The following is an 11,167-nucleotide window of genomic DNA, read 5'->3' as shown; positions in this document are numbered from 1 at the left end:
CAGAAGGACGGAGCCTGGACCCTGGTGGGCATCGTGTCCTGGGGCAGTGGCACCTGCTCCACCTCCGTCCCCGCCGTGTACGCCCGCGTCACCAAGCTCATTCCTTGGGTTCAGGAAATTCTTGCCGCCAACTGAGCCTCTTTCTCCCACCGTCCCAACCCCGAGTGTTTCCAATAAAAGCATGTGACGGGAGGCACTGAGTTACCCTGTGTCTCTGTGTGGCCTGGGAGACGCGGGGCTGCAGTATCACTGTGACCCAGGGCCGGCGTTACCAGCGTCTTTCCCAGTTAATCCTGCTTTGTTAGAAAGCTCTAGCTCTATTTTCCATCCTCCCTGTCTCAGGACTCCACTCGAGGTAGAACTGAGTTTCTATCTGCTGGAGCCAGCTTTACCCAAGGAGCTTTCTGGAAGGGTGCGGTCCTCCGCCAGGCTCTGCAGTCCGTAGCCGTCAACCCTGTGCTCCAGGCACCTTCGCCTGCCTCTGGCCCCCTGCGCCCCCCTGCCCTTTGCCCTTCCCTGCCTGGGGTCTGCCGCACAGGCTGGATACACACTAACCTGTGCAGGTCGGGAAATCTCCAACAGGCACCAGCGCTTGTCCCCTGTGCCCTGGCGGCCCCCTCCTGGTCCTCTGTATTTCTGGGTTCCCCAGTTAAATCTAGAGGCCGGATCAGACTCAGGGGCGCCCCCTTGGCCAGGCTGTAGGTGGGGGCCGCTTCCTTGGTCAGGAGCCCTCAGGGCTGGCTGGCTCTCTTTCGGTGAGGTGAGCTGACTCTGACACTGCCTGGGTCCGTTGGTTCTTCCAGGGCTTGCACGCTGGAGGCAACTTAATTTGAACACTCATTTCTCATATATTATCTAGAATACTTCCATAGAGACACCCCGTCTGTCAGTTACCCAGTGGTGCTGTTGGTTTAGCACATGGAGGGGAAAGTTTACCTCCTTTTCCTTCACGAAGTTTTTTTCACGTTTTTTCTTTCACTGATTTTCAGGATAATGAATTTGTTCTCTATCATCCTCCAAAGGCAACCCAGTTCATTATGCGTTTTTTTTTTTTATGTTTATTTTTGAGGGGAAGCGGGGAGGGGCAGAGAGAGAGAGAGAGAGGAAGACACAGAATCTGAAGCAGGCTCCAGGCTCTGAGCTGTCAGCACAGAGCCTGATGAGGGGCTTGAACCTACAAACTGTGAGATCATGACTTGATCCGTAGTTGATCACTTCACGGACTGAGCCACCCAGTCAACCCAATTTTTTAAAAGTAGGCTCCACACCCAGCACAGAGCCCAGTGTGGGGCTTGAACTCACAACCCTGAGATCAAGTCCTTAGCTGAGAGGAAGAGTCGGACCCTTAACCGACTGAGCCATGCAGGTGCCCCAAGTTCATTATGTTTTTGCATATTAGAATTATGTCATTCCTGTGGATTTAAACGTATATGAGGGTTTTGATACATCATAATTATGTCCTTATTGAAGCTCAGGTTGTGTCCCCTCAACCAGTGGGAGCTTCTCCCATTGGCTCAGAGGCGTTGTGACATGGTCCAGGTAGGGGTGTCATAGCTTCCTTGCTGTCCAATGTGACAAGACACCTCAGGCCCGGAATTAGCACTCTGACCAAAAATCCCTGGTTTCTTTTAGTTGGGAAAGGAATTTCAAGACCACAGTCTGGGTGTGGGGGATGCTCATGGTTATCAGATTGTTTCTAGGCCTTTCCAGTGGACCGAGCAAGGAAGTATTTGAAGGTAAATAATTTGAAAGATGAAGTACCTCATGAGTTCCTACTGGTATTTCAAATCACAGACCAAAGGTGTTTTTACTTCACTGTACATAGACTACATCGGCATGTGAGAATGAGAAGCTTCACTCTCAAGGACACGGGGGCTGATGGAACTAGAGTATTCTAAATTTATGTCTGCTTCATCTCATATCACACACATCAGCTGCGGGAGAACAATACTGTCTTCACCAATATAATGAGTGAAAACAGTTAAATTGTATTTTGCTGTCCTCGATTAAAAAAAATTAATGTTTATTTATTTTTATGAGAGAGACAGAGCACAAGCAGGGGAGGGGCAGAGGGAGGGGGAGACACAGAATCAGAAGCAGGCTCCAGGCTCTGAGCTGTCAGCCCAGAGCCCGACGCGGGGCTCGAACTCGCAAACTGTGAGATCATGACCTCAGCCGAACTCAGACGCTCAACTGTCTAAGCCACCTAGGTGCCCCTACTGTCCCCAGTTTTAAATAGTTGTTGGACCTCTCAGCCCTTGAGTGATTGGGAATTTGGGGCTCACCGCTGGTCTTCATGGCCGTGCCTCTGTAGCCAGTTTGATGAGGGAAGTTCATTCTCTGGTAGGTTTCTAGGAAAGGCTCATGGAATTAACGCTGAGATCGTGCGCGGCCAGGGCAGTGTGTGTCCAAAACTATCAATTTATTGCCTCTCAGCTCCAAATTCACACTTACACACCCACTCTGCCATAATGGATGGAATTCCTGAAAGCATTTCTTTTGCACAATGAACACAATGTCACATCTGCTCATAGAAGTTTCTGGAGGGACACGGCAGGAGGAAGGTTCCTGCGGTTAGAGGATTGGTCAGTATGGCAGGTGTGAGGGTGTTCATGGGGCTCCGCCCCAGCCCCTCCGAAACACAGGTGGTCCCTCAGCGATCTCACAGCCCTGGTTCCTCCCAGGGGCCACCCTCCCACGGTCCCTCCAACCTGGAGACAATCTGGCCTCCTGCTCTCTGCCCACCTGTCCTCCAGGTGAGGGTTTTCTTCTGCGGCTCTCCGCATGTGGACACCAGCTACGCTGGCCCGTTTTCCACAGCAGCCGCCGCATTTTGCTTTGCCACCAGTGATGTGTGAGGGTTCCAATTTCTCCCCATCCTCACCCTTTTTTAAAATCATAAGCCCTTGGGGCACCTGGGTGGCTCAGGCCGTTAAGCGTCTGACTTCGGCTCAGGTCATGATCTCACGGTTTGTGGCTCAAGCCCCGCCTTCGACTCTGTGCTGATGGCTCAGAGCCTGGAGCCTGCTGCGGATTCTGTGTCTCCATCGCTCTCTGCCCCTCCCCCGCTCATGCTGTCTCTCAAAAAATGAATAAACATTAAAAAAATTTTGTTAATTATAAGCCCTTATCCTATCTTGCTAGGACATTGCTTTGAATGTGTAATATTTCACTAATTTGATGCTATTGTTAATGAGATAGCTTTCTTAATTTCCTTTTGAGAATGTCTATTACAGGTGTAGGTATATACAACCTCAGCTGATGTTTGCATGTTGTTCTTGTACCTTGAAATTTCTCTGAAGTTATTACTTGAATCACTCGCTTGTCCATTCTTTGGGATTTTCTAATGAAAAAAACCTTTTTAATGTTTATTTATTTATTTTGAGAGGGAGAGAGACAGAGCATCAGCAGGGGAGGGGCAGAGAGAGAGGGAGAGGGAGAGGGAGAAACCCAAGCAGGCTCTGTGCTGTCAGTGCAGAGCCCGACCCTGGGCTTGATCTCACAACCGTGAGATCCTGATATGAGCTGAAACCAAGAGTCCAGCACTTAACCGACTGAGCAACCCAGGCGCCCCTAATTTTTTTTTTTTTTTAATTTTAAATAGGCTCCACACCCAATGTGGGGCTTGAACTCAAAACCCTGAGATCAAGAGTTACATGCTGTACTGACTGAACCAGTCAGGTGCCCCTGGGATTTTCTGTATGTAGGATCAAGTCATGTGCAAATAGATATAGTTGTACTTTTTCCTTTCCAATTTCCATGACTTTTTTTTTTCCTTGTCTAAATTGTTCTGGCCATACTTTCCGGTATAATATGGGTCAGCAGTGGTGAAAGCAGGCCTCTTTGTCTTCTTCCTGATCTTAGAGGGAAGGCTTTCAAACCTTCACCGTTGGATACAATGTTACCCGTGTGTTTTTCATAAATGCCCTGTATCATTGAGTGAGTTCTTTTGTATTTTTAGTTTTCTTTGTGCTTTTTATCATGGAAGGATGTTGAATTTTGTCAAAGGCTTTATGTTTTTTGGGTTTTTTTCCTGCACCATTTGAGATCATCATATGGGTTTTTCTTCATTCCGTTAACGTGGTGCATTCCACTGTTCCATCTCTTAGGTCCAACCACCTTTGTGTGCTTGGGATAAATCCCACTTGGCCATGGTGTATAATCTTTTTAGCATGCCTTTGGATTTGGTTTGTTTGTATTTTATGGAGGGCTTTCACTTCTATACTCATCAGAGATGCTGGTCTACAAGTTTCTTTTTTTGTAATGTTTTATCTGGCTTTGGTATCAGAGTAACACTAGCCTCCTAATTTCATTGTGTTGTGATTTTCTAACATGGCTGTTTGGCTCATTAATTTTCTGCATTTCCTCTTTTCTTAAAAATTTTTTTTTCAACGTTTATTTATTTTTGGGACAGAGAGAGACAGAGCATGAACGGGGGAGGTGCAGAGAGAGAGGGAGACACAGAATCGGAAACAGGCTCCAGGCTCTGAGCCATCAGCCCAGAGCCCGACGCGGGGCTCGAACTCACGGACCGCGAGATCGTGACCTGGCTGAAGTCGGACGCTTAACCGACTGCGCCACCCAGGTGCCCCTGCATTTCCTCTTTTCTATTATACATATTTCAGGATTTAAACTTCCTTCCAAGCATAGCTGTCATTGCAGCCCATAAAGTTTGATATGTAGTATACAGTTCTAAGTATTTTTTATCTCCACTGTGATTTCTTCAACTCATGAGCTGTGTAGCAATGTGTTCTCTTCTGCTCTAGTGAGCTTTTTATGAAAGAATGACATAATACAAGAAAAAGCACAAGTTGTGTATAGTTTGATGAATTTTTTAATGTTTATTTATTTTTGGGAGAGGGGGAGGGACAGACAGAGGGAGAGAGAGAATCCTAAGCAGGCTCTGTGCTGTCAGCGTGGAGCCCAACACAGGTCTTAATCCCACAAATCCCGAGATCATGTCCTGAGCTGAAATCAGGAGTTGGTTGCTCAACTGACTGAGCCACCCAGGTGCCCCTCCGAGAGAGTTTCTTAACCTACCTTCTAACCCATCAATTTCTCAACTGCATTAGTTCTACTATTAATCCTTCTATTATGTTCTTTACTTCAGTCACGGTGGTTTTCATGCCTAGTATTTCTAGTTGGTCCTTCTTTTTCAAGTTTCTTGTTCTTATGTGATATTGCTAGTAAATGATCTCATCTTGCTTGGTATGGTTTTTAACCTATTTTGTCTCAGTCCATTCCCCGCCCCCCCCATCTGTTTCCAATGGAACCTGTAATTCCCATTTGTGGATTTCTTTTGAAGGAGCTGAGGTCCTCAGAATTCTCCTTATTTTGGACCAAGAGCACATATTCCCACGGGGCACAGAGTCCTGGGTCCTGTGACACACACGGAGAGAGGCCAGCGTGCCTGCTGGGTGCCAGTCCCCTGAGCTCAGGACCCAGAAGCCGTGGATGAGCCTCAGGAATGCAGCTACAGCTCAGCACTGCCCTTCCCACCGGGAGACTGTTCTGAGCTGCATTTGGTGCTCAGTCCCCAGGAAGAAGCAGAACCCAGAGGGGGTTGGAGGGGTGGTGGGGCCACGGAGGTGGTCTTTCTGTCCTCCTCGGCTCCTCACCTGCAGAGTTTCCGCACGACCCATTTATCCCTGAGGACATCTGCACCAGCTGTCATAGGTGGGCGGGGGGCGGGCACCCATTGCCCCAGACAGAATTCTAACCATTCACTTCTGCTTTATTCTCCCACAGTTGAGCCTCCTGCCATTGGTCACAGCGCTGGCCACACACCACCGGTGGTTCAGAGCGTCCTTTCCCCTCCCAGGTCTTTCTCCCACTTGTCTCCTTATCTCCATGTTTCTCTCCAGATTTCCTTCAAGATTGATCTTGTGGGAGGCTGCCTCCTTGAGTCTGAAAATCGCAGTCCTGGGTTAAGATTGTCACCTAGTGGCCAATGTGAGAAGCGCATGGCTGTGCCCTCTCCTGACTTCCTTCTAACTCTGTGCTGTGCAAAAATAGAAGGTAAGCGATAAGTGATTTTGTATTATCTGGTAGCCTTACTAAAAAAGTTAGAAGAAATAGCTGATTTAATTTTATTAAAGCATTTTATTTAACCCAGTATATCCACGTATCATTTTGACATGTAATCAATGTTTTATTTTATATTTTATTTTATATTTCATTTAATTTCATTTTATTTTAGAGGGGATTGAGAGGCAAAGGGGGAGAGAGAGAGAGAGAGAGAGAGAGAGAGAGAGAGAGAGAGAGAGAATCTTAAGCAGGCTCCATGCTTAGTGCAGAGCCCAACATGGGGCTCAATCTCACAACCCTGGGATCATGACCTGAGCCTAAATCAGGAGTCAGATATGCAACCGACTGAGCCACCCAGGTGCCCCTAATGGTATATTTTACATTCTTTTTCTCATACTAAGTCTTTGAAGTCCAGTGTGTAACTTGCACTTCCAGCACATGTCACGTAAGATGCTACATTTTCATCAGGGATCCTTGATCTGCCTTTAAGTTTCCTAAAAATTACAGCTGAACGGGTTTGATTTATAAATCAAAGTTTGATTTATATCCAAGTTGTTCCAAATACGAATTTTTGCAATTAGTTAAGTACAGTTAATCAAGAAGTTCCACTGTTTATCTGGGAGTCTGTCCCACTTTGCTAAGAGACCCTCTGTAGGACAGCTGCCCCCTCTTCTTGTTCTGAGCTGAACCGTGTTTGACACAACGCATGCTTCCCACTTTCTCTCTGTCCACAGGTGAACTTGCTTCTTCCTACCTATCTGAAACATCTGAATGGATCCGACGAGAATGTTCGCCCTTCAGAACTGCAGGATGTCACAGTCACCCATGTCACTACTCACCGTGAGTCACTACTCACGGGTCACCCATCAGCCAGCGTCTGTACCCACAGCCTAGTGGATCCTGGGGCTGTTTACGGCCCAGCCGCTGGCAACCTCAGCTGTCAGTCCTCTCTGGGAATTTCCTCAGCTGAAGAGAACGATTGAGAAGAAGGCCACGCCTCCTTTCTGGGCAGCCACAGCCCTGATTGGTCAGGGGGTTTGTAAACGCCCAATCTCTTCACCTGAAATGGGGGTAAGGAGGGAAGTGCCCATTCTTTCTCTGCCTGACTCTGCGGCCGGTCCTTCCTGATCCAGGTAGGGAGGTCCCTCTGATAAACTTTTCTCCCGCTGGTCTCCATCTAGGGTGGGCCCCAGGAAGCAGATGCCAGGATGGGGTTCTGGAGCTGGACCTAGGGCTGCTGGCTGGCAGCGGGGACTCCTGGCCTGTGTCCCTGGCACAAGGTAACAAGCTGTTAAAGTGTCCACCGATGAACGGAGCAGTGTTCTGGTGGACGAGAGTTCACCAGTGGGTTCCATGTATCAGGAGTTTGATAAACATGGAGGGAGGGAGAAACCATCAGGGCAGTGAAATGGCGTGGCTGTTGCTAAGCACAGTTAAGGTTTGGGGGAAGAGAAACCAAAAGGCTGAGGCTGATTCACGGGCAATTCAAAGCTCCCCGGGAGAGCCAGCGTTGCCCTGTTGGGAGCACGGGAAGAGGTGCTCCCTGCCTGTGTTCTCACAGCAGAGAAAGCTGAGGACTGGGTCCGGGACCGCGTCGTGGAGCAGCAGCTTCCAAGGCTGACCTAGGCGAATGCAGCTCGCCCACGAGGTCAGGGTCCTGCAGGACAGCAGGCACCCCCAGCGTCGGCCCCACCTCCCCTTCTGGCCGCGATGCTGCGCCAGGCCTGCTAAGAGATGAAGGACGCTGTGCCCCAAGGGCCCTTTGGGCCCGTGTGAGCAAGATGGTGCCTGGACGCCAGGAGTGCTGGGTCAGGAGGACCAGAACCTCACACCAGCACGGGGAGAGATTTTGTTGATTTGGGAGCATTGTTCCAGGTCAAAGGTGCAAGCCCCTGGCCAGGCCCCCAGCGAACGGTGCCCACGTGCTGCTAGAATGGCTCCCGGGAGCACGGAAGGCATCCCTGGGCCACGGCCAATGAGGAGGAAATGCCAGAGTTGTCGTCGCAGGGGAGGGTTGTGAGGGGTGGCAGTAGACGTGATAGATGGAGCGTGCTGCATAGGGTAGAACTCCCAGGGGATGACTGGTCCACGGGAAGCCTCGGGAGACGTGCCCACCTCCTGAAGCGGTAGAGAATGTGCTGGAGAGTGGCCCCAGCAGGGCTCAGAAGTTCACTTGGGCTCCCCGCGCCAGGCCAGGACGGGGGTAGGAGGCACTACTACGGAACTGAGCTGCCGATGGCCGCGTGTTGGGACCCCGAGGGCCTGGGCCAGGTGGACGCAGTTACTCTAACGAGTGGCCTCCAGCGTCCTGCCCTGCAAAGATAGGGAGACCGTTTCTTCAGGCCGGCAGCCCTGGGACAGAACAGAGGGACCATTACCGGGAGCATCGCTGGGTATGTACAATGAAAAGAAATCAAGGGTGATGAGGGGCACTTGGGTGGCTCATTCAGTTAAGCATCTGACTTCGGCTCAGGTCATGATCTCACGGTTTGGGAGTTCGAGCCCCGTGTCAGGCTCTCTGCTGACAGCTCAGAGCCTGGAGCCTGCTTTGGATTCTGGGTGTGTGTGTCTCTCTCTCTGGCCCTCCCCTGCTTGTGCTCTGTCTCTGTCTCTCTCTCAAAAAGAAAGAAATGTTAAGAAATCGAGGACGATGACCAGCAGGCCAAGTTGCTCCCACAATCTGGCGCTCTGGGCACCTCAGATTTGTAGCCTCAGCCAGACTTAGATGTACCCACTCCCCCACCCCTTCTCAGTCCTCCCTCCCCCTGGGCACCTAGGATGCCCTGCTGTTAGGGCACTTGTACTCCGCTGGACTGTCGCGTCACTGTCCCCAGCTAGACTGTGGGCTCAGATGGCAGGAGTCGTTCCTCTGTGGACCAGGCTTCTCCTCCCGGGGAGCTCAACCCAGCAGCAGGCAGGTCCCTCCAGTGGGAAGTGATACAAGGGCCTGGCGTTTCAAGGTTCACTCTTTATTGGTGGGTTGAAAACATAACTGCAGGGGGTGCGCCTGAGTGGCTCGGTTGGTTGAGTGACTCTTGATTTGGGCTCAGGTCATGATCCCAGGGTTCTGGGATCCAGCACCAGGTTGGGCTCTGTGCCAAGTGGAGCCTGCTTAAGATTCTCGGACTTGGGGCGCCTGGGTGGCCCAGTCAGTTAAGCATTGGACTCTTGGTTTCGGCTCAGGTCATGATCTCCCAGATGATGAGTTCAAGGTGCCATGACAACCTCTGCCCTGACAGTGCCCCAGAGCCTGCTGGGGATTCTCTCCCTCCCACTCTCTCTGCACCCCCCCCAGGCTGTCTCAAGAAAAAGGAAAAAATAAAAATTAAATAAAAAAAGATTCTCTCTCCCTCTACTCGTCTCCCTGCTTACTCTCTCTAAAATAAAAAAAAAAAAAATTAGAATAAATTAAAAATAAATAAATAAAATGTAACTGCGCGAATGAAAGCCCAGGAAGGGAAAAAGAGGTCGAAGAGTCCATTATCCAAGTCAACCAGAACTCTCTAAAATAAAGGAAACCAGAGGTGGGAGGGGTGAGGGGCAGCTGGGGCCCGTATCTACAGACTGGCGGTGTGTGCTTTGGAGATCGCCGTCTCTCATGTGGATGTCTTGCCGTCGGAAGCTCAAGCCAATCTAGTCCATGGCCGCTGTCCCAGACCTAGAGTCCAGCCATGAAAATAGGTCGGTGAGCTCAGGATCCCCAGGAGTCTCTTCAAAGATTTAGGTAATGTTGTGGAATTTCTTAACATCTGGGGCCATCAGCAAGGTCTCTGACACACAAATTTGGCCAGTAGCTTGTAGCAACATTTGATGTACAGAAACTGGGGGGCAAGTGTCATTTAGACATTTCTTGCGGGGGCCATTGCCTGAAAAGAGGTCGGTCCCTTTGCCGCCCAGCCTCGGTGACCTGCTATATGCTAGCAAAAGCCCAGGAGTCTGTGAAGGCGTGGGCCTGCGGAAGGCCCCATCTTGCCGGCTCCTCAAGGGCAAGGCCACAGCTACAGGTTCCTCCAGGGGGCTGGGTCAGAGCCCCCTCCTCAGCCAGCAAGGCGCCTGAGGCTCCCGGCCAGCTGCTCGAGTGCGAGGGTGGGGTGCCATCGGTGAAGAATGCACTCCCCGTCCATGCAGGCCGTTGGGTCCCCAGGTACCCGGAGGAGGAGGAGGAAGCAGGGTGTTACCAGCACTTCCTCAAGGCTCTCGGGCAAGGGAACAGCCTTTGATGGCAGCCTTAGTCCTCTCCTGAGGTCCCGTTTCCCCGAGCAGGCATCGGTGGCTCTGCCATGTTCTCTAGGCACGTCTCTACCTCGGGCAGTCCAGGCGCTTGTTTGCGGAGTCCTTCTGGATGGGGGCTGGGTAGGGCCTTGGTTTCTAAAAGAGCTTGGTAGGATTCCAGAAGCAGGCGCTCAAGGGGCATTTATTGGGCTGCCCCTGAGGGAAGGCGCTTAGGCCAAAACCCCGCGTGAAGTCAGGTAGGTCGCGTTTGCTCCAGAGACTCCAGGAGGCATGGTCAGGCGTGGCCGAGGACTTGAGTCCCAACACGAAGCGGGGGGGACTACAGGGGAGGCATGCTGGCCTGCGTGCCGGTGGCTTCCCAAGGGCACTGTGGGGTCTGGCTCTGGCAGAGGGTGACAGACACGCGTGTGGTTGTGTACGGAGGGCTTGAGGGATGAAGGATGTTTCTTCTAGAACATGAAACGGCTCAATAGATTTTGTGCCTGTTTGAGTCTAGTGGGTGGTTTGATGGTGAGTAATTCGTGTGTGATGGCCGGGGGAATTTACCAGCCCCCAGGGGACCAGATGATGCCAGAAATGTGGCAGATGACGTGGGGCCTTGGATCCTGTGTGGCATAAGTGGCCCGTGAAGCTGTGCAGATCTGGCCGTACCGCTTCCCCGGAGGGACCCCTCAGCAGACTGTCATCATTGGAATGGCCCAAACCGTACCTCTTACTATAAGGTATTTACATCTTGGTGGCAGAGGTCACACATAATTGGAAGAGTTTAAATACCCCATTGGGAACTGCATAAAAGTAGTTCCTTCCAAAGTGAAACCAGATTGGGCCTGGGATTCCTTGGCGATGGGAACAGACAGAACATATTAGCAATGTCAGTGATGCTCCTTGGGTCCGTTCTATGTCCTTA

At 50.9% G+C, this 11,167-nt stretch overlaps 1 long non-coding RNA gene across 1 annotated transcript in view; it reads left to right on the top strand.

Moving 5' to 3' along the window:
* Positions 1–9,558, top strand: part of LOC121009801 (uncharacterized) — a 16,635-nt gene extending 7,077 nt beyond the window's left edge. The window contains exons 3-4 of the long non-coding RNA XR_005780831.1: positions 3,989–3,991; positions 9,542–9,558. This is a non-coding gene — a long non-coding RNA (uncharacterized LOC121009801). The remainder of the gene's footprint in view (positions 1–3,988; positions 3,992–9,541) is intronic.
* Positions 9,559–11,167: the final 1,609 nt, after the last annotated feature.

The sequence above is a fragment of the Herpailurus yagouaroundi genome, unplaced genomic scaffold, assembly GCF_014898765.1.
Source record: "Herpailurus yagouaroundi ecotype Mexico unplaced genomic scaffold, PumYag 190, whole genome shotgun sequence".
Classification (NCBI taxonomy): Eukaryota; Metazoa; Chordata; class Mammalia; order Carnivora; family Felidae; genus Herpailurus; species Herpailurus yagouaroundi.
Note: the sequence above shows the minus strand (reverse complement) of the source record. Positions and strands in the feature narration are given on the sequence as shown.